This window comes from Ascaphus truei, chromosome 12, assembly GCF_040206685.1.
Source record: "Ascaphus truei isolate aAscTru1 chromosome 12, aAscTru1.hap1, whole genome shotgun sequence".
NCBI lineage: Eukaryota > Metazoa > Chordata > Amphibia > Anura > Ascaphidae > Ascaphus > Ascaphus truei.
Genome location: NC_134494.1, coordinates 40,989,969 through 41,014,085, shown reverse-complemented (window position 1 = coordinate 41,014,085; position 24,117 = coordinate 40,989,969). Strand labels below are relative to the sequence as shown.

The following is a 24,117-nucleotide window of genomic DNA, read 5'->3' as shown; positions in this document are numbered from 1 at the left end:
TAGCGCTCAAAGATAGACTTTCTTACAGTGTAGCACTTTTGTAAATACGGTACCGATGTATTGGAAAGTCCAGTCTCCTGCTGCCTTGAAGACTTGAAGGCCTGTTCAAAACGTCCTTCTTGATTAAATATACCCAAAAGTAGTCCTCTATGGCGCTGGCATCCTGGTGTTCGATCTTCTTATGTCTCCATTGGATGCATTTGGAAAGAATATGATAAACAGAATATGCTTCAATATATGTTGCAATATTAAATTCTTATCACCACCTAATTGTGAAATCCTATATGATGTAATATGGTACATTATCAATCACAGAAAAGTGATACGTGGCTAAAATCAAAGACAGTAAGTATGTATTATTGTGGCACGTGCAAGGCATGTAAGTACATTAACCCCTCAAAATGTTTATACAATTGGAACAATACCAAGAGTTTCCAAAATTTAGAAATTTACTAACTGTAAAACTATGGGAATAATCTATGTTCCTACATGCTGCTGTGGGATTAAATATGTCGGTAAAACCACACGTCAAAATTAAATTAAATTTATTAAATATTATTTCCATTTAGTGGAGATGGGGAGACCCTGATAAAGGGAAGCCATCTCTTGCGAGTATTTGTGGTTACAAGTTTCAATCTAAAGTGAAGGTTGAGTGCATAAGTAAGGGACCTCTTTTTCTGTGATATTGTATAAGATCACCGACCACAGCCAGGGGACAGAGTCCTGTTTGAGTAGTCATGATCCAGGCAGAGGTCAAGGCAAGTCCGGGTACTGGCTGGGGTCAAGGCAGGCGGCACAGGAGCCGTGGTTGGGGTAACAGTGAGGTCGGCAATAGGGAGTCCAAAAGAACAGGGAGGGCTCAGGAACAGGGCAGGCTCCGGAATCAGAACACAAGGGGGCCAGGCACACAGGGAAAGGCATGCGATGCTCAGGCGGGCACTGAGAGTCACTGACGGCTACGTAAGCCCTGAAACAGGTGCAGCCCATTCAGGAACTTCAGGGAGAGACTTGCCAGGAACCAAGATGGCCACAACAGCCATGTAAGGGCAAGATCCAGCCCTGGATGGAACCCTTACAGCAATACAGTGATCATTGAAAATGTCGATAATAAAGTCCATAAATGAACAAACGAGTAGAAAGGGTATAAAGTGCCACGACTTCTCCGCAGCTTCTGAGAGGACGAACCACATGCACAGGAATCTATTGAAAAAAGAGGCGCATGCCACATAGCATCAACCTGTGCAGACATTTAATATCAACATAGAAGAATCTAAATGAGCACACTCACACGTGGAGCTAGAAATAGCGCATGTAGAGATCCTTTATCTCAGCAGATTAATACATATCTTGGGCCTTGATAGTCCATGACAATGATAGGGAACCCTGGCACCAAAGAGTATTTGAGAGTCCAACAAGCACTAAAATTGGGGATGTGAGAGAGATAATCTCTGTGGAGAATAGCGGGAGGGGGCACGGGTGGGTACCGTCACCAAATGGTAGTCCCGATCCAGAACCGCACAGCGAGGCACTTTGAGAGGCTTTACTGGTACCATCCAAAGGGGGAATCTCCTTATCCAGGGTGCCATCCATAGGGGGAATCTCCTTATCCAGGGTGCCATCCATAGGGGGAATCTCCTTATCCAGGGTGCCATCCATAGGGGGGGTCTCCTTATCCAGGGTGCCATCCATAGGGGGAATCTCCTTATCCAGGGTGCCATCCATAGGGGGAGTCTCCTTATCCAGGGTGCCATCCATAGGGGGCGTCACCTTATCCAGGGTGCCATCCATAGGGGGGGTCTCCTTATCCAGGGTGCCATTCATATCACATTAGAGCTGTGGGAGCAATTTACTCTGTCCTGCTGTATATCTCTGTGTAGAGCCAGGGCTGGTATCCATGATCGGCTGTATGCAGGAAGAGCTGGATCTCAGGACTCCACCACGCTGTGATGTCTGCACGTGTGCTACGTCCCAACGCGTTTCGTCATCAACCCACCTGTTTCTCATTGTGACCTCTGCGACCCCCCTAGCTGCTTAGTGTGACCCCTTGCACCTCATCCCCACATCTCAGTGTGACACCTGCACCCCACCCCCACTTCTCTGCCCCGCCGCTGCTCAGTGTGACCCCTGCACCCCCTCTGTCCCCCGCTGTTCTGTGTGACCCCTGCACTCCCTCTCTGCTCCCCACTGCTCAGTGTGACCCCTGCACCCCCTCTGTCCCCCGCTGCTCAGTGTGACCCCTGTACCTCCTCTCTGTCTCCTTGTTGCTCAGTGTGACCCCTGCACCCCCTCTGTCCCCCGCTGTTCTGTGTGACCCCTGCACTCCCTCTCTGTCTTCTTGTTGCTCAGTGTGACCCCTGCACCCCCTCTGTCCCCCGCTGCTCAGTGTGACCCTGCACCCTCTCTCTGTCCCCCGCTGCTCTGTGTGACCCCTGCACCCCCTTTCTGCTCCCCCCGCTTCTCCGTGTGACCCCTGCACCCTCTCTCTGTCCCCCGCTGCTCTGTGTGACCCCTGCACCCCCTTTCTGCTCCCCCCGCTTCTCCGTGTGACCCCTGCACCCCCTCTCTGTCCCCCTCTGCTCAGTGTTACCCCTGCACCCCCTCTCTGCTCTCCCCACTGCTCTGTGTGACCCCTGCACTCCCTCTGCTCCCCCCGCTGCTCTGTGTGACCCCTGCACCCCCTCTCTGTCCCCCTCTGCTCAGTGTTACCCCTGCACCCCCTCTCTGCTCCCGCCGATGCTCAGTATTACCCCTGCACCCTCTCTCTGTCCCCCCGCTGCTCTGTGTGACCCCTGCACCCCCTCTCTGCTCTCCCCACTGCTCTGTGTGACCCCTGCACCTCCTCCTTGCTCTCCCCGCTGCTCTGTGTGACCCCTGCACCCCCTCTGCTCCCCCCGCTGCTCTGTGTGACCCCTGCACCCCCTTTCTGCTCTCCCCACTGCTCTGTGTGACCCCTGCACCCCTCTGCTCCCCCCGCTGCTCTGTGTGACCCCTGCACCCCCTCCTTGCTCTCCCCGCTGCTCTGTGTGACCCCTGCACCCCGTCTGCTCCCCCCGCTGCTCTGTGTGACCCCTGCACCCCCTCTGCTCCCCCCGCTGCTCTGTGTGACCCCTGCACCCCCTCCTTGCTCTCCCCGCTGCTCTGTGTGAGTGGATATGGGGCAGTGCTGTGGTGGGACTGGTTGGGATATTTTGGGACAAGCTGCTTTGAGGTTACTGTAAATTGCACCCTGCCCTGTGTAAAAGGGATAGGCATGATTAACTCTTTCAGTTCTGAAGGACATATGTGCTTCCATGTGTTGTGTGAGTAAAATCCTGAGTCTCCACAAACACACATGGGAAGTGTAGGTATTAACCTATTCAATGCTGGGAAACTTTACAGAACTCATGTACTATCACCGAGTCTGTGACTAACAGACTGGAAGTGCTCATTTCTATGTCATTACCCAGAATCCTTTGCTGCAGTGATAGCACAGTAGGCTGTGCGATTATGGGATAATCAGGTTTGTGGACCTGTCTCAGAAGTGTGAACATGCTGATAAGTGTTCTTTATCACTGCTGTCATCTGCGTCCAAAAGTTGGGGACAGACACAAGATGGACTACATATGGTATATTTTGCCTGTGTTGTATGACCCTACAACACAAGGTTATAGACACCCTCTGTCTGCGGTGCCCCACTTCCCAAACCACAATCATTTAATATCTTCCCCTTTAAACCCCAACTGCTTTCCCCTGGGCCTTCTCTTCGCTACCCGTGACCCCCAGTGGACATAGGAGTCCCCACAAATCCGCCCAGGAACCTATAATAAACAAATTGCGCTCATTTACACAGCCTTTACGTAACTCCTGAATCTCGTAGAAGACCATCTCCCCACACGCATGATAGCCTCCTCACTAAGACCCCACCTTGCTGCCTCAATCCTAAAAGGAGTGGGAATTTACCCTAAGGTGACCCAACCCAGCCTCCTCCAAACACCACTTCAGCACCCTTCAAAACTGGAACCGCGACAGAGCCAACCCACCCTCATGTAACCACAAAGAGCCTTCTGCACGTGGCCTTAAACCCGTGTACACGTTTACCAAACTTAATCCCCCCCCGCAGCTGTGACAGCGAGACACACCTACCTGTTCCTTGCTGGTCCATCTTGGACCGACCTAAATAAACAAAAAAAACGTCCCGTCCCGACCCTCCCGTCATCCAAACCCTTCACCTCTCCTGCAAACACTGACCAACTCGCTCACCCTTAACGCTATTGAGAACGCGGTAGAAAATAAACTCGCCTCGAAGCCGTCGGTGCAAACCACCCTCCACCCCATTACCACCCTACGTACAAGGAAGTCCTTGGACCAATCCCGAAACCCCCATAATTTAAATAAAAAGGCTAAACCTGCCAGTGACCTCTCTACCGAAGCCGCTGACCGCCCCCTCCTCATGCTTCAGTAACACAAAACTCACCATCTGGTTCCTTGTTCCCTCACCTTGTGGGACAGCCCCGGTACTACCTGGAAACAGGAAACCCAACCACTCCTCCCATCAGGGCTGCTGACAGAGGGGGGGAGAGCTGGCCCAGTGGTTTCGGGGGACCCGGCTGCCGGACCTCTCGTTGCCGCCAAGCCCGGGTCTCCCCCAACTGCCTGTCCCATGCCGAGCTTCTGATGCTCTCTGACGTCGGCATGCTCCAGCACAAGAGCGGCCAGACACGCGCCAGTGTCAGAGACTCAACGTGGGATAGTCAGTGAGGTAGGCCCGCAGCTGGGGTAGAGCCAGGCCCGGCGGCAATGAGAGGACCGGCAGCCGGGCCCAGCCAGAGGCCTGAGATTATCCCCAAGGTAAGTCTGTATTTTATATGTATTGGGGGGTGGGAGGTTTATATGTATTTGTTTTTTATATATATATATATATATATATATATGTGTGTGTTTGGGTTTTTATATATATATATATATATATACTAGCTGAGAGCCCCGGCGTTGCCCGGGATGTTTGTTGTGTGGGGGTGGCATTTGGGTGGGGAGTGGTCCACGCGGCCCATGGCGGTGTGCGGTGGTAGTGCTGCTGTGGCTGTACTGATGGTGATTGTATCGGTGTGCTGATTTGGGAGGGTTTGGTGCTGATGTGGGGGTACGGATGTGGGTGTGCCGATGGGGGAGGTGCAAAGGTGCCAATGTGTGGGTGCTGATGGTGTTGATGGGGGCTGGGAATGGTGGGGAGCCGAGAATGCCAGTGTGCTGGGGGGGGGGCATGGGATACCGGTGTGCTGATGTGGTGGTGCTGGGGATAGAGTGTGTGTGTGTGTGTGTGTATACGTGTGTGTGTGTGTGTGTGTGTGTGTGTATACATGTATGTATACATGTTTGTGTGTGTGTGTATACATGTTTGTGTGTATACATTGTGTGTGTGTGTGTGTGTGTGTGTGTATGTGTGTGTGTACATGTTTGTGTGTGTGTATACACGTGTGTGTACATGTGTGTGTGTGTGTGTGTACATGTGTGTGTACATGTGTGTGTACATGTGTGTGTACATGTGTGTGTACATGTGTGTGTGTGTGTACATGTGTGTGTGTGTAAGTGTGTGTGTAAGTGTGTGTAAATGTGTGTGTGTGTACATGTGTGTGTGTGTAAGTGTGTGTATACATGTGTGTGTGTGTATACATGTGTGTGTGTGTGTGTGTGTATACATGTGTGTGTGTGTATACATGTATACACACACACACACACACGTATACACACACACACACATGTATACACACACACACGTATACATACACATCATGTGTACACACACACACATGTATACACACACATGTATACACACACACACATGTATACACACACATGTATACACACACACACACACATGTATACACACACACGTATACACACACACACATGTATACACACACACATGTATACACACACACACACACACGTGTGTGTGTGTATACATGTGTGTGTGTATACATGTGTGTGTATATACATGTGTGTGTATACATGATGTGTATGTATACGTGTGTGTGTGTGTGTATGTATACGTGTGTGTGTGTGTGTATGTGTATGTATACGTGTGTGTGTGTGTGTATGTATATGTGTGTGTGTGTGCGTGTGCGTGTATGTGTGTGTGTATGTGTGTGTGTGTGTATGTATACGTGTGTGTGTGTATGTATACGTGTGTGTGTATACGTGTGTGTGCATACGTGTGTGTGTACATGTGTGCGCGTGTGCGTGTCTACGTGTGCGTGTCTACGTGCGCGTGTGCGTGTCTACGTGCGTGTCTATTCGCGCCTGCGTGTCTACGCGCGCCTGCGTGTCTACGCGCACCTGCGTGTCTACGCGCGTCTGCGTCTGATGTGTATGTATACGTGTGTGTGTGTGTGTGTATGTATACGTGTGTGTGTGTGTGTATGTATACGTGTGTGTGTGTGTGTGTGTGTGTATGTATATGTGTGTGTGTGTGTGTGTATGTATGTGTGTGTGTGTGTGTATGTATACGTGTGTGTGTGTATGTATACGTGTGTGTATACGTGTGTGTGCATACGTGTGTGTGTACATGTGTGCGCGTGTGCGTGTCTACGTGTGCGTGTCTACGTGCGCGTGTGCGTGTCTACGTGCGTGTCTATTCGCGACTGCATGTCTACGCGCACCTGCGTGTCTACGCGCGTCTGCGTGTATACGCGTGTATACGTGTGTCTACGTGTGTATGTATACGTGTGTGTGTATACGTGTGTGTACGTGTGTGTGTATACATGTGTATGTATACGTGTGTGTGTGTTTGTGTGTATACGTGTACGTGTGCGTGTCTACGTGCGTGTGCGTGTCTACGTGCGTGTGCGTGTCTACGTGCGTGTGCGTGTCTACGTGTGTGTGCGTGTCTACGTGCGTGTGCGTGTCTACATGCGTGTGCGTGTCTACGTGTGTGTCTACGTGCGTGTGCACGTGCGTGTGCGTGTCTACGTGCGTGTGCACGTGCGTGTGCGTGTCTACGTGCGTGTGCGTGTGCGTGTCTACGTGCGTGTGCGTGTCTACGTGCGTGTGCGTGTCTCCGTGTGTGTGCGTGTCTCCGTTCGCGTGTCTACGTGCGTGTGCGTGTCTACGTGTCTACGTGCGTGTCTACGTGCACGTGCGTGTCTACGTGCGTGTGTCTACGTGCGTCTGCGTGTCTAGCACGTATGCGTGTCTGCGTGTCTACGTGCGTCTGCGTGTATACGTGTGTCAACGTGTGCCTGTGTGTATACGTGTGCCTACGTGTGTATGTATACGTGTGTGTACACGTGTGTGTACGTGTGTGTGTGTACACGTGTGTGTGTCTACGCGTGTGTGCCTACGTGTGTGTGTATACGCGTGTGTGCCTACGTGTGTGTGTATACGTGTGTGTGTACGTGTGTGCGTGCGTGTCTACGTGTGCCTGCGTGTCTACGTGTATATGTGTGTCTACGTGTGTATGTATACGTGTGTGTGTACACGTGTGTGTCTACGCGTGTGTGTCTACGCGTGTGTGTCTACATGTGCCTACGTGTGTGTGTATATACGTGTGTGTACGTGTGTGTACGTGTGTAAAGCAGGGAGGGTGGGGGCGAAGGGCAGGGAGCGAAGGGCAGGGAGGGTGGGGGCGAAGGGCAGGGAGGGCGGGGGGCGAAGGGCAGGGAGGGCGGGGGCGAAGGGGCGAAGGGCAGGGAGGGCGGGGGCGAAGGGCAGGGGGGGCGAAGGGCAGGGAGGGCGGGGGCGGGCGAAGGGCAGGGCCGGGGGGGGGGGGCGAAGGGCATGGCCGGGGGGGTCGAAGGGCATGGCCGGGGGGGGGGCAAAGGGCATGGCCGGGGGGGGGGGCAAAGGGCATGGCCGGGGGGGGGGGTGAAGGGCCAGTGCGGGGGGGGGTGAAGGGCCAGGGCGGGGGGGGGTGAAGGGCCAGGGCGGGGGGGGGGTGAAGCGCCAGGCCGGGTGAAGGGCCAGGCCTGGGGGGGTGAAGCGCCGGGTGAAGGGCCAGGCCGGGGGGGGGTGACGCGCCGGGCCGGGCGAAGGGCCAGGCCGGGGGGGGTGAAGCGCCGGGCCGGGTGGGGTGAAGCGCCGGGCCGGGTGAAGCGCCGGGCCGGGGGGGGTGAAAGATCCCTTCCCCTGTGGTTACTTACCTCGCACCGGGCCGCGCTCCTCCTCGGGTTCCTTGGCGGTCTCCGTTCCCCCGGCGATGCGGAGCTGAGATGCTCAGGTCAGGAGGTGGTGTGGGCCGCGGCCCGTGCAGCTCCCGACTGAGAGAGCGGGAGCAGCGCGCGCGGGGATGGTGAGCAGGGGGCGCGGCCTCTAGGCCTGAAGGTGAGAGCGGCGACAGCGTGCTCTGGGGGGGGGGGGGAGGGAGGGAGAGGGGGAGGGAGGGAGAGAGAGAGGGTGAGCACCGGGAGAGCGGGTGAGCACCGGGAGAGAGGGAGCACCGGGAGAGCGGGTGAGCACCGGGAGAGAGGGTGGTCTGGGTGGGGGGGAGAGAGGGTGGTCTGGGTGGGGGGGAGGGGGGGTCCTCTGGGGGGGGGAGGGGGGGTGCTCTGGGGGGGGGAGGGGGGGTGCTCTGGGGGGGCAGGGGGGGGAGGGGGGGAGCACCGGGGGAGAGGGAGCACCGGGAGAGCGGGTGAGCACCGGGAGAGCGGGTGAGCGGGTGAGCACCGGGAGAGAAGGTGCTCTGGGGGGGGGGGGGGGGGGAGCACCGGGGGAGAGGGAGCACCGGGGGAGAGGGTGATGTTGAGGTCCCGCGGAGTGGTGATAGGGGGGGTTCCGTTGTTGCGGGCCAGCGGCCGGTAAGGGTGGGTGGGGGGGTCAAGGCCGGGCAGCCGTTAAGGAGGGTGGAGAGAGAGAGAGAGAGAGAGAGAGAGAGAGAGAGAGAGAGAGAGAGAGTGTGTGTGTGTGTGTGTCAGCCGTTAAGGAGGGTAGAGAGAGTTTGTGAGTGTGGGTGTGTGTGTGTGTGTTTGGCCCGCCCGTCACTCCGGCGCAGGCCTATGAGAGGTGTGCCTCCGCCTCAGGCCAATGAGAGGTGTGCGGGGGCGGCCCAAGGGACCAATGAGATTTCCCCTAGGGACACCGGACATCCAGGCAGGCAGGCAGGCTGGCAGGCAGGCAGGCATACAGTGCTTTCACTAATATAGTATAAGATATATATATGTGTGTGTTTGGGGGTGGGCTTTTTTTATATGTTATTTGGGGGTGGACTTTTTTTATATGTGTAGCCAACTGCCCCTGGCTATAGCTTTCTACTGGCCTCAATACTACAAGTCCTGATAGGAACAGGCAGTGTTAACCCCAAGGTTAAACTCCTGCATAGGGCCTAGCCTGCAGTTGCAGCCTGGATGGGTACTAAATTGCCTTATCAAGGGCAGGCTTAAACCGGTAGTTGGAGTGTCATACCTGGATCTCGTGTATATGGTGGGATGCCTGTCAGTATCTGGGACTGCCCTGTTATGAGGTGGGGGTTACAAGCCCTTCCCCCGGGGAAAAAGCTGACACCACCAAATTGGGGTTTTTGATTATGGGACAGTGTGACACCATTTTCGCTGCAAGAGGGTCCAGGAGATTGGGAGGGGATCTTGGGGCCTCAAGCTCCTGGGGTTTGCCCCAGGGCTGGAGGACGATCATGCTGTTATGCAATAAAGCTGCCGTTGGACCAACTATGGTGGGTGGTTATTGGAGAGGAGTATTGCCTGTGGGGACCATCCTGCATTTAGCCGGATCCTCGTGGCATGGAAGCGCTGCACAGTAAAGAGATGGAGAAAGCCTGCCCTGTTGCTTCTCCCAAACTACAACTGCGGAGCCACTCAGACCTCCTGAACCAGCAGGTGAGCTACAGCACCGGGACAATACCCATGTAGTGGCCGGATCTTCTGTGGCAGGGGGGGAACAGATGCAACATTTGGTGGCGCTTCTGATATTGAGCAACAGGGGCGGCAAAGTATGGCTGGGAAACCCGCTGAAGGAGAAGTGAATGGGGACACTCACCAAATCCAGGCCAGACCATTCCCAGTCGGTTGCTGTGATGGTGAGGGGGTAACCAGGCTCACTAATAAAGGTTAAGCCCACTTGGTTGCCCCTGAACTGTGTTTTGGGTCTTAGCGCATTAGCTCTTGGCCCCATGTATTGCGCATGTGTTGCCTTGCAGTGTGTATGGGATACAAGCTAGTGTAAAGGAAGCAGGTTAGCTTACACTCTATCTCAATACTCCAAAAGGCTGTAACATATTTTAACAGAAGCATGAATAGAAGTATATTTTATTAACCAGCTGTGTTTTAAGAAAATATGTTTTGCTTTGTGCATGTAACATATGGCAGGGTCTTTTCATCTCGGGATCAAAGGAGAACTCTGGGCCACCCCAGGTTTTGGTGCCGGGTATTCTCCTGGAAGTCCCATAGATCAAAGTAACACTTGTGCCATAGGTGTGAGCAGCTAGATGGGCAGGATAGCTAAGTTAAGTGCTAGCATCCTGGGATGAAGGCAAGCTATCCTGGCCAGTTGTCACCTGCCCCAGACTTTCGGGCATTGAGCCTGCGGGGGGCTTAAAATAGTAAGTGAGCAAGATGGCGCTCTGCGCACATGCCCTCTTACTTTTCTGAAGCCATATGTGCCAGCTTTCACAAACCTGTCAAAGTGTGTAATTGGTCAGCGATTAAATTCCCACGCCAGTGGTTGGTGGACAAGCTGTGGGACTGCCTGTCCCAAAGTGTATAAGACAGCTAGTCACCATCCCAGAGGTGTGATTCAATGTGTGTTCCAAGAAGTCCAAGCTCTGAGTAAGTCATCTAAGATTCTCAGAGGCTAAGTGTCCAATTACAAGTCTCCAGCAGGAAGAGGCTACTTGAAGGAAAAGCTGCCTGGATTATCTTTTTGTTTGTTTTTGCAACGATTACTAGGGTAAGCTTGGTCATAAGCCCCTGCAACTAGTAAAGGTAGTTTGTGTTACCCCAGATTTCCAAAGTAAGTGTATTTTTAGTGTAAATTGTGTTACATTGTGTTTGTCTTTTCCTGAAATAAATTACAATTTATTTTACCTCCTTGTTTTTCTCAATCATATGATCCTGGTATAAATGTCTTGAAAACCTGGTCTTCCGTGACAGTTGCTAGCGGGGTACCCCCGGATGGTATCCGCTCAAGATGCAATGTCACCCGCTGCCGCATGAGAGGTGCCTGATAAGCACTGTATCAAGGTCATCGTTTTATGTTGTCTGGGACATTATGCAGATCTGAGAGGTGTCTGAACCACACTGTATCAGTGCCGGGTCCCTTCCACATCCGCAGGCTGAGGAGGTGTCTGAACCACACCATATCATGCCAGGTGCCGCAGATGGTATGCCTATCGGGATGGTCTTGAAAGATAACACCCCATCTTGGACTAACTGTTGGGTGCCTTTACTGTGCTACGTTCCAGGGTTGAGAGGCGCCTGAACACCACCGTATCAGATGAGGGCACACTGCAGCACATGCCCCACGGGGCTGTGACTTGAAAGATAGCACCTCCTGTGATGGGACTGCAGCGTGTGCTCCAATGCTACGTACTAGAAAAGTGATTGGGATAGGGTGCTCAAACGGGGACCTAGCTTGAAAGATAGCCCACCCACATTGGGACTATCCGCCTGCAGTTGTGGAGGAAAAGAGTGTTTGTGTGTGATGACTCAGGGGATTCCTTCCCCTCCTTGTCCCTCTCCCCCATCTCCTGTTACTCCCTCTGCTCCTTCCCACTCCTCTCCCTTGCCTTCTACCTCTCTCCCTTTGCCGCAGCGCGTGCCCCGCAGGTCTCGCATACCCACGCGGTCCCTGAGCCCCTGCTATGATGCTCCCCGCTCCCTCTCTCCCGCGGTGCCCGCATTACCTTCCCCAGCTGTGACATCCACTCCGTTACCTTCTCCCAGCGTGGTGCCCGCGGCGTGGCGCTCCGCGCGCCTGGTGACGTGGCCTTTGCATGCGCTCCCTCAACCCACAGAGGGCGCGCGCACACGCTCCTCTGGGCTCCCTGACCCGTCTGCTCCCTCCTCTCGATCCCTGCGAGCCATCTCGCTGTTGCAGTCCGTGCGTGTGTCTCCTCAGCCCACGGAGGGCGCGCGCGCACACCCCTCCTCTGGGCTATGTGCCCCTTCTGCGTCCTCCCCTCAGTCCTTGCTGGCCGTCTCTGTGTTGCAGCCTGTGCACGCGCATCCCCAGCTTACAGAGGGCGCGCACATGCTTCTCTCATCCTGTCCCTCATGTCTCCGCCTCCCAAACCGTGCAGGCCATTCCCCTGACTGCCCCTTCTGTCTCCTCCTCTTCTCTCCCTGACCTATCCCTATCGTCTCCCACTCCTCTCTCTACTCCTCCCCTCTTTTCTATTGGTATGCCCTCCTTTATAACCCGTCTGTCCACTTCTTCCCCGCTCTGCATAGTTCCTGTTTCCCTGTGTGTACCTGACCTATGCTGTGCTCCCCCTGTGTCCCTGCTGTTTCCTGCTCCTGTGTTATCTTGGATTTCCCTGGCTTTTGACCCCTGCTTGTCCTGGACTACTCTGCTCTCTGGTATCCCTTTGAACCTTGCTACGCATACTACTTCGCTTACCTCTGGCTTCCTAGGACCTGGCTTGTACTCTGACGATTCTACCCTCTGGACTCCTGGACATTGGCACACGGACACGACTATTCTTACGGACATCCCCAAGCGTTGCAAGTTTCATACTAACTCTCTTCCAACAGGCCCAGCAACGCTATACCACACTCCGGGCTTGCTCCCACTGCTGTGGGTGTGTGGTGTCATACCGTTCCCACCTCAGTACTGGGGTCCTGCCAGGTCTGCGGGCATATAGGCGTGACACTGTGGAGCATGTGTGGCCACTTGAGCCCGCTGACACAGGGGAGGGGGGGGGGATGGGGCCAGGTCGTAACTCTAGTCCTGGGACCCGGGAAATCTGTCTGCGGCCTAGCCTCCCATACCCGCACATAAGCTACCCATGGGCACGGGGCCAATGAGGCTCGAACCAACGCCAATATTCCTTCAGCGCCACGAGTTACAAGAATGCCAAGCATGGCTCCCCCACCGGCTCTGTTCTTGGAACCACTTCTCGAAAGTCTGCAAACTGAAAGCAAGATAATGTGTCTGCCACCTTGTCCACCACTCCTGGCACATGCTTCGTCCTGAACCAGATGTTATAATCCAAGAAATACAGCACCAACGCCCTGAGCAGCCTCACGACTGCAGGAGAAGACGCTGATACCCCATTCACCGCAGTCACGACCCCCATATTATTTGACCTGAAAACTACCATCCGGTTGGCTAACTCCTGTCCCCAAAGCACCACCAACAAATGGACAATTCCAGGAATGTCAGGTTTCACAACAAGCCTAAACCACCCCAATCCACTGGCCATCTCTCGGCACACCACCACCCCTCAAAGAAGGCCCCGAAGCCAGCTGACCCTGCCGTGTCTGTAAAAAGCTAAATCCCTTGACTCCACCGGCTCCCTGAGCGTTCACAGTCTGCCGTTATAACGCTCCCAAAATTTCGTCCCACACCCTTAGGTCTTCCCTGATCCCCTCCGCTACCCTGATGTAATGATGGGCCCCTTTCACCCGCCATGGCGAACGCCAATCACCTGCAAAACATTTTTTTTTAAATGCCCCATGGGTAATATAAAAAAATCAAATGCCCCAGCAAGGATTGAAATTGCCTCTGCGTGGCCTTCTTAAGTCCCAAATAATGACGTACAATGTCTACCAACTCCCTCAGCTTCTTCTGCGGCAGGAAAAAATGAACCATGGTGCAAAGAATCGGTGCTACAAAACATCCATGGTTAAAGTAAAAAAAAATCCATATGGATATATAATAGGATAAATCCTTCCATGTAAAGCAAGGAAATAATGTGACCTCCAGTATATGAATAAAGTAAGTAAACAAATCAATCATGATCCAGTAGGCAAGACAAAGGCCTCATGGGCTGAAATGCGTCAGAAGAAGATCCGTCAGCACTACACTTGTCCAATAAAGTTTATCCAGTCATGTGGACGGACGTTCACAGAGGTACACAATTAGGAGGCTTTATAATGTGAAATTATAATAGGCTTTATTCTGCCTGTTCCTTTTCATCAGGATAATTATCCAAACACAGGGGGGGAACAAAGCTTCCATTCACTTGGGAGTAATTCTAGTGAAAACACTATGCAACCAATTCACATCTCCCTAGTCAAGCATTTCTCCCCAGCCCCAAACATAGCATTAAAATAAGCAGATATAAGCAGGTCTCTTAATAAGTGTCAGCTAAAGAGTTCTCACTTCCTGTTTCAAAAGACAGGCTTTCTAAGCCATCTAATTCAGGCAGGTGGTGTTTAGTAATTAACTACAAGAGGTTAACCACCACACTGCTGGATTAAAGACACATTACTGAACAGGGATAAGTCCCCTGTTACAAGTCACCAGTTCAGCCTCCTTCTGCGTCTTCATTGTGACGGCTGTGCATCACCTCTTTGCCTCCTGAAGGAGGAGTCTCTATCTAGGCAGGGATGTAAGTCCGTTGTGAGCGTGTGGTGGGGTGTGACACAGACAGAAACCGGGACCCGCTGCCATAGCAACAAACCCGTATCCCAATAACAACTCCCAGAACCGCAAAATAAGCCTTTTATAGAGATATATCTTCGGAGAGTAATAATATAACCTGTACGATGTGACCCAACATGGAAGGTTGAATAGCTTTAACTCACAGAAAGTCATCGCCCGGGAGTCTGCGGCGTTCTTCCTGCCGTAAACGCAGAACATCAAAAGAACCAAAAAAAAGCGGCGCTCTGCTGAGAGAAAGCTGGAGTGTACGTGCAATGGAATAAAAGTTATTTGCTGACACATCACGTGTAACAACGAAGGAGAAAACCTTGAACGTGTTTCGCGCCTCAAGCGGAGCTTTGCCCAAGGTGCTTATTCCTCTGCGGCAACCTGTACGCCATACAAATCGTATCCACCTCGACACCCAAAAAGCAAAGTCCACGTGTACGCAATCCAGTCACGTGTACGCAGTCCAGTCACGTGTACGCAGTCCAGTCACGTCCCGCAAGGTCCACTCCAAAAACAAACTAAACGCTTCGAAATAGAAAGCTGAAACTGCGCACCCCATTGGGAGACACAAATTCACAAAAATCGGACCCTCCAAGCTACAACCCAACAGCTGAAAGCATTCTAGGTGCACCGGAAGCAACCGGAAAGCAGGCTCAATGTCTGTCTGCCAGCAATGCCTCAATCCCTGCGTCCCTGATCAACTCCTGCGCTCTACCAAAAGAGAACTATCTGCCCCCTGCATAAGTCCTTCTCGGTTCTGTCATTCCCCGCCTGACCCTCTGGGGAGGACAAATGGTGAATGAGGCGAAATGCCTCTGCCTCCTTTTTGGGAACAATCCCTAAAGGGGATATTCCGAACCTTCTATGGGAATGACCTCGCCAGCTTACCCAACCCCACTTTCCTACGCTCACCGACGTCTTCACTCTTTGCCTCAGCCTCACCGACTGCTCCCTTTCTAAAACCTGCCACCCCCTTTTTGAAGCACTTACTGGAGGGATGAATCCCCCAACACACACTCAACTCATGCCGAAAAGTCAGCAGAGGCCTGCGGCAGATTGCCCGAGTGCTGTGGGTTGCCCACTCCCCTCCTATCGAAAGGGCAATGAAGTCTGTGGTATCATAAGGGACATCCATAAGTCCATGTCCTGTACATCCCACTGCTTCTGCGAAAATCCCTGCCATATTTCCATCATGCCGAGCCTCCATACTTCTCACGAGCCCTACAGATTGTTCCTACGTACTTAAATAGCGCAGAACACTTCTCCTGTGCCTTTTCCCCAATCAGGCTCGCCCCAAAGAGTTGGGAACCTGCCTCCTCTCCCTTTCCTCATCCTCTGCCTTCTCCTCCCCCTCACCTTTCGTATCCACCTCAAGGGGTTCTTTATAAGCAGGGAGCAATGTTAAAATATCCATGTAATCCCTCTTCCACACTATCTTTTACATCCTGGGTTAAATACCCCCACAATGCTCTGCTCTCCCGCTGAGCCATGCTGCTGGATCCGCGCTGCTCCTCTGCTGAGCCATGCTGCTGTATCTGTGCTGCTCCTCTGCTGAGCCATGCTGCTGGATCCGCGCTGCTCTCCCACTGAGCCATGCTGCTGGATCCGCGCTGCTCCTCTGCTGAGCCATGCTGCTGGATCTGCGCTGCTCCTCTGCTGAGCCATGCTGCTGGATCTGCGCTGCTCCTCTGCTGAGCCATGCTGCTGGATCTGCGCTGCTCCTCTGCTGAGCCATGCTGCTGGATCCGCGCTGCTCCTCTGCTGAGCCATGCTGCTGGATCCGCGCTGCTCCTCTGCTGAGCCATGCTGCTGGATCTGTGCTGCTCTCCCGCTGAGCCATGCTGCTGGATCTGCGCTGCTCCTCTGCTGAGCCATGCTACTGGATCTGTGCTGCTCTCCTGCTGAGCCATGCTGCTGGATCCGCCCTGCTCCTCTGCTGAGCCATGCTGCTGGATCCGCCCTGCTCCTCTGCTGAGCCATGCTGCTGGATCCGCGCTGCTCCTCTGCTGAGCCATGCTGCTGGATATGCGCTGCTCTCCCGCTGAGCCATGCTGCTGGATCCGCGCTGCTCCTCTGCTGAGCCATGCTGCTGGATCTGCGCTGCTCCTCTGCTGAGCCATGCTGCTGGATCCGTGCTGCTCTCCCGCTGAGCCATGCTGCTGGATCTGTGCTGCTCTCCCGCTGAGCCATGCTGCTGGATCTGTGCTGCTCTCCCGCTGAGCCATGCTGCTGGATCTGCGCTGCTCCTCTGCTGAGCCATGCTGCTGGATCCGCCCTGCTCCTCTGCTGAGCCATGCTGCTGGATCCGCGCTGCTCCTCTGCTGAGCCATGCTGCTGGATACGCGCTGCTCTCCCGCTGAGCCATGCTGCTGGATCCGCGCTGCTCCTCTGCTGAGCCATGCTGCTGGATCTGTGCTGCTCCTCTGCTGAGCCATGCTGCTGGATCCGTGCTGCTCTCCCGCTGAGCCATGCTGCTGGATCTGTGCTGCTCTCCCACTGAGCCATGCTGCTGGATCTGCGCTGCTCCTCTGCTGAGCCATGCTGCTGGATCTGCGCTGCTCCTCTGCTGAGCCATGCTGCTGGATCTGCGCTGCTCCTCTGCTGAGCCATGCTGCTGGATCTGCGCTGCTCCTCTGCTGAGCCATGCTGCTGGATCTGTGCTGCTCCTCTGCTGAGCAATGCTGCTAGATCTGTGCTGCTCCTCTGCTGAGCCATGCTGCTGGATCCGCGCTGCTCCTCTGCTGAGCCATGCTGCTGGATCTGTGCTGCTCCTCTGCTGAGCCATGCTGCTAGATCTGTGCTGCTCCTCTGCTGAGCCATGCTGCTGGATCTGCGCTGCTCCTCTGCTGAGCCATGCTGCTGGATCTGTGCTGCTCCTCTGCTGAGCCATGCTGCTAGATCCGTGCTGCTCCTCTGCTGAGCCATGCTGCTGGATCCGCGCTGCTCCTCTGCTGAGCCATGCTGCTGGATCTGCGCTGCTCCTCTGCTGAGCCATGCTGCTGGATCTGTGCTGCTCCTCTGCTGAGCCATGCTGCTGGATCTGCGCTGCTCCTCTGCTGAGCCATGCTGCTAGATCTGTGCTGCTCCTCTGCTGAGCCATGCTGCTGGATCCGCGCTGATCTCCCGCTGAGCCATGCTGCTGGATCTGCGCTGCTCTCCCGCTGAGCCATGCTGCTGGATCTGCGCTGATCTCCCGCTGAGCCATGCTGCTGGTTCCGCCCCCTGGCGGCCGCGGAACCCCTGGGGGGCGCTCGTGGAACTCCGGCTGAAAATCACTGGTCTATTGAGAGATTCCTTTGTGTTGCACTTTATGGGAGGTATATATTAGTGTTGCACTTTATGGGAGGTATATATTAGTGTTGCACTTTATGGGAGGTATATATTAGTGTTGCACTTTATGGGAGGTATATATTAGTGTTGCACTTTATGGGAGGTATATATTAGTGTTGCACTTTATGGGAGGTATATATTTGTGTTGCACTTTATGGGAGGTATATATTAGTGTTGCACTTTATGGGAGGTATATATTAGTGTTGCACTTTATGGGAGGTATATATTTGTGTTGCACTTTATGGGAGGTATATATTAGTGTTGCACTTTATGGGAGGTATATATTAGTGTTACACTTTATGGGAGGTATATATTAGTGTTGCACTTTATGGGAGGTATATATTTGTGTTGCACTTTATGGGAGGTATATATTAGTGTTGCACTTTATGGGAGGTATATATTAGTGTTGCACTTTATGGGAGGTATATATTAGTGTTGCACTTTATGGGAGGTATATATTAGTGTTGCACTTTATGGGAGGTATATATTAGTGTTGCACTTTATGGGAGGTATATATTAGTGTTGCACTTTATGGGAGGTATATATTAGTGTTGCACTTTATGGGAGGTATATATTAGTGTTGCACTTTATGGGAGGTATATATTAGTGTTGCACTTTATGGGAGGTATATATTAGTGTTGCACTTTATGGGAGGTATATATTAGTGTTGCACTTTATGGGAGGTATATATTTGTGTTGCACTTTATGGGAGGTATATATTAGTGTTGCACTTTATGGGAGGTATATATTAGTGTTGCACTTTATGGGAGGTATATATTAGTGTTGCACTTTATGGGAGGTATATATTTGTGTTGCACTTTATGGGAGGTATATATTAGTGTTGCACTTTATGGGAGGTATATATTAGTGTTGCACTTTATGGGAGGTATATATTAGTGTTGCACTTTATGGGAGGTATATATTAGTGTTGCACTTTATGGGAGGTATATATTAGTGTTGCACTTTATGGGAGGTATATATTTGTGTTGCACTTTATGGGAGGTATATATTAGTGTTGCACTTTATGGGAGGTATATATTTATGTTGCACTTTATGGGAGGTATATATTAGTGTTGCACTTTATGGGAGGTATATATTAGTGTTGCACTTTATGGGAGGTATATATTAGTGTTGCACTTTATGGGAGGTATATATTAGTGTTGCACTTTATGGGAGGTATATATTAGTGTTGCACTTTATGGGAGGTATATATTAGTGTTGCACTTTATGGGAGGTATATATTAGTGTTGCACTTTATGGGAGGTATATATTAGTGTTGCACTTTATGGGAGGTATATATTTGTGTTGCACTTTATGGGAGGTATATATTTGTGTTGCACTTTATGGGAGGTATATATTTGTGTTGCACTTTATGGGAGGTATATATTAGTGTTGCACTTTATGGGAGGTATATTTGTGTTGCACTTTTTTTTATATATATGTTTTTCTCATTATACTGTAGTCACTCGAACACTCTTGGGTCTTATCTAGACTATAACTCATATAGTGCTCCTAAATATTAACCCCTTGGGCCCCGCATACATGCCACGCACCCCATGCGATAGGCTGTATTATTGATTTTTTCCCCCCTTTTCTCCATGCAGTGGAAGAAATACCAAAGAGACAGCATAATGTGGGCAGTGCCGGACCCGCTGAGGCGGGGTCACCGTGGGGTCACCGCGACCAGGTTGCAGCTTGAAACGTTTTTGCTAAAGGAATGAACCAAATGACCCAAACATATATAGACCAGGAACCAAGTCCCTTCCGCGTCCGGTCACTCCCGCAAAATGTGTACCCAAGCACAGAAAGGTAAATACCCAGCAGGAGGTTGGAGCTCTGTGTGAGTCGCATGGTACACACCTGTATGTCCGTCACTGGCACTCAGCTGTATGCCCGTCACTGGCACTCACCTGTATGCACATCACTGGCACTCAGCTGTATGCCCATCACTGGCACTCAGCTGTATGCACATCACTGGCACTCACCTGTATGCCCGTCACTGGCACTCACCTGTATGCCCGTCACTGGCACTCACCTGTATGCCCGTCACTGGCACTCACCTGTATGCCCATCACTACCACTCACCTGTATGCCCATCACTGGCACTCACCTGTATGCCCATCACTGGCACTCACCTGTATGCCCATCACTGGCACTCACCTGTATGCCCATCACTGGCACTCAGAGAGTTATAACCATGCAATGTACAACAGCATGAGTAACTCGCGTGTCCCCCCCGAATCCTCTTACTCAGAGGAACGGGGTGCTGGGAGAGTTGTAATTCTGCCCCTCAGATAATACTGTGATCCAGGGGTTCTCAACTCCATTCCTCCCCCCCACTCCCCCAACTGGTCAGGTTTTAAGGATATCCCTGCTTCAGCACAGGTGGCTTAATCAGTGGCTCAGTCAAAGACTGATTGAGCCACCTGTGCTGAAGTAGGGAGTGATTGAGCTACCTGTCTTGAAGCAGTGACTGAGCCACCTGCACTGAAGCAGGGACTGATTGAGCTACCTGTGCTGAAACTGGGCTATCCTGAAATGGTGGGGTGCGGTGGGGTGCGGTGGGGTGCGGTGGGGTGGGGGGGCTTGAGGGCTGGCATTGAGAACCCCCGCTGCAATCTAAACATGAAATCATTATTAAAAAAAACAACAAGTTGATCGCAGATAAGGGCAATTAATCCTGTTCCCCACGCTTTCAATTACTTTTTAAAGAAAAAGGATGCGTTTATTTATTTTTTAACAGCCTCTTACAGAATAAATGTAATTTTAACAATGGTGCTGAAGGAGGCCGCCTTATCTATATCGTTATCAAGCACAGTACCACTGCTGGTTTTATTTCACTGACACATGATGTACTATTAGAAGGGACCCGACCCTGAGGGGTGTGTATGTCTCTGGGGCCCCCCTGTGTGTTCCTGTGAGGCTCTGTGCAGTAAAAGGGTTCCCCCCGCTCAGTGTCAGGGCGTACAATGCCTTCCGACGTTGGCCAATACAAGATTACTCCATAACAGCCCGTTACAGGCACTCGCTTTGCAGCCAAGAGTTGCTCAGTACTGCTATCCGGAGTCCCTGAGAGAGGGCTTAGCCGGGGTCTCATTACCAGCCGCACTCAGGTCTGCGGCTTTCCTAGCAGAGACCGTGCTAAACCTGACGCCAGCCCCTGGCACGGATACACACCCGCCTCTGCCTGTGACTCCTTAACCCCATCACGGGGTCTGCAACGCCTCGCATTTTATACCGGGTGGGAGGTATAATCCGTCCAAAAGACCGATGCGATAAACATAGGGCAGCGGTTCTCAACTCCAGTCTTCAAGCCCCACCATCCCCCAAAAGGTCAGGTTTTCAGGATATCCCTGCTTCAGCACGGGTGGCTCAATCAGAGGCTCAGTCTTTGACTGAGCCTCTGATTGAGCCACCTGTGCTGAAGCAGGGATGGATTGAGCCACCCGTGCTGAAGCAGGGACTGATTGAGCCACCTGTGCTGAAGCAGGGACTGATTGAGCCACCTGTGCTGAAGCAGGGACTGATTGAGCCACCTGTGCTGAAGCAGGGTTATTGTGAAAAACCTGACCTGTTGGGGGGGAGGGTCCTGCCTTGAGGACTGGCGTTGAGAACCCCGACATAGGGAATGAAACCTTCTTCTAAATATTTCTTCAGATATTTAACCAGGTTGTTTTTTAATATGGAACAACCAGAGGGGTAAGAGGGGTAAGAGGGGTAAGAGGGGTAAGAGGGGTAAGAGGGGTAAGAGGGAGGAGAGGTGATCTGCAGAGGAATTACCCTTGCAAGCATTCCGGAGATACGGATGCGGGGTTGCGCTGTGGGGTGGGGGGGGGACATGCTTCCCCCCTCCCATAGGGATACTCCTCTGGCACCAGTGCAGTTGCGGTACCGTAGAATTCCCCAGTAACGAAAACAGTAAGTCTCGCTACACGTGTCAATACCTTCCATTAGAGCGCGCGACGAAGCGCGATTGCCGGGCAGACAAACTTATTTGATTTTGCCGCAGGACGGCCGGGTCACGTGCGTGGGTTCAGCCAATGAGGGCGAACCGTTCACGTGACACCACGGCCGCGCCTCCGCCCCGCCGTCACGTCTCCCCCTAGGCCACTAATCGCCTCTGCGTCACGCGCACCTAGTGTAGCCTCAGCTTTAGGCCGCGCTTGTAGTCCCGGCTACGGCGAAGCCGTGACTTCATCCGTCGCCGTTGTAATAGCGATTTCTGCTTATACTGTAAGAGAGATGGCGACCGGGGGGCGTGGCCGTGACGGTTCGCCCTCATTGGCTGAACCGCTCACGTGTTTCTGACGGTCGCCAAAAAATCAATTTCCATTGACTTCAGCGATTTTGGTCGCTGTGTTGCGCCGTCGTGGTCGCACCCACTATAAGCGCATGCGACGGATTAAATCAATTTGTTTTGACGCGTCGCGCCAGGGTGGAGCTGAGCGTGCAGGCGCTCATGCGTGGCGGCGCAAGCAAGCGGCAAATTTAAGCGGCGCTCGCTCAAGCTGGCCACTCACATTGCCGCAATGTGTTTCATCGCGCACGCTCGGCGTCACCCTGGCCGAGGCCTTATACAGCATCCAGAAGCATGAAACGGGCAGAAGATTGAGGACAGTTGCCGTGGAGATCAGCTCTGACGCAGCGCGGGAGTCAGAGTCAAATGAGAAGTCAATTAACAACGATTAACCCCTTGGAGAGTGTGACGGGCGCTGCATGTTGAATTACAGGCAGTCACACCTGTTAACCCCTTCAGTTCTTAATGAAGATAGTAACGCCGCACCGCATACTAATAGAAACGTGTAACTGTACAACCATAACTATATACAAATATATTTGGGGACAGTACAGGGAGCTTTCAAAAGAACTATTCATCGCAAGGGCAGTACAAAGGACTCGGGGGTCTCCCATAAGGCAGGGGTGCGCAAAGAGGGGGGAGCGCGCCAGAGATTTTCTTGGGGGGGAGGGGCGCGGCGGTTACAGAGGCCCCGCGCTTCCCCGAAAGGATTTCAAATAAATGCCGGGGATCGCGCGAGGCCTCTGTAACTTTCAACTTACCTTGAGTTCCAGCGTCGCATCTCCATGGCAACCGGCGTCAAATGTCGCCGTGGGGTCACGGGATGTCACATGACCCCGCTACGTCATTTGATGCCGGAGCTGTGCAGGGGGAGAGGGGGGGAGAAGGGGCGAGCAGGAAGGGAGAGGAGATGGGGGGGGGGGGGCATGAGGGGAACTTTGTGCACCCCCCTGCCTTAAGGTGGGAGGAAAGGAGATTTCACCAGCAACAAAGGAAAGGGTTCTTTACAGAATGGGCAGTTACACTGTGGGATTCATTACCCATGGAGACTGTGATGGCAGATACAATAGAGTTGTTCACAAAAGGTTGGGCATCTTTTTAGAAAGGAAAGGTATACAGGGATATACCAAATAAGTATACATGGGAAGGATGTTGATCCAGGGAGTAATCTGATTGCCAATTATTGGAGTCAGGAAGGAATTTATTTTCCCCCTTATGAGATATCATTGGATGATATGTCACTGGGGTTTTTTGTTTGCCTTTCTCTGGATCAATAAGTAAGTATAGATATAGGATAAAGTATCTGTCATTTAAATTTAGCATAGGTTGTACTTGATGGACGTCTGTCTTTTTTCAACCTCATGTTCTATGTCACGATGTCACGATGTCACTATGTCACGATGTCACTATGTAACCATGTATCCACTCGTCCCATTTCCCAATCTGCAGTAAAAACTCCTATTTAATCGTTGGCTCCCTTTCAGATTTGGGATTTACCCTTATGTCTGCTCCCAAGCATTTCCCAGCCGTCGGCTAGCACATGAGTAAGATTCGGGGATTCCAAACCACAGACATACATTTGAATGGATATCTTCTGATGTGTAAGAGTGAAACCTCATGCACTGCAGGAGGTCGGGTCCCCTCAAACTTCACAAGAAAACGCCCCCACAATCTCCTCCCCGTAATATTTCTGCAATGAGTTGCACGAACCTCTGGCAGCAAATAGATGAATAAAAGTATATCTTTTTGGGTTTCAGAAACCCCAATCCCCATCAATTATCTCTTACAGCCCTGAAAGCAATGAGACGCCCTTATATATATATACGGAAAAATGCACGTTCTCCGCCCAGAGCCGGATTAAAGTCTTTGTATGACCTGAGCACCCTCATAATCGTAGGCCCCCAAGATAGATCTATAGGCAGTCTTCGACAAACCTATACATTTGCTCGCCCCGGGCGAGTGGATTTAAC

At 52.4% G+C, this 24,117-nt stretch overlaps 1 protein-coding gene across 1 annotated transcript in view; it reads left to right on the top strand.

Annotated features, from left to right (window-relative positions):
* The window catches only part of CREB3L1 (cAMP responsive element binding protein 3 like 1), an 83,947-nt gene that overhangs the window by 2,849 nt on the left and 56,981 nt on the right, over positions 1–24,117 (top strand). Inside the window, exon 2 of the mRNA XM_075567516.1 lies at positions 19,455–19,659. The gene's annotated coding sequence lies outside the window, so the exon portion shown is untranslated. The remainder of the gene's footprint in view (positions 1–19,454; positions 19,660–24,117) is intronic.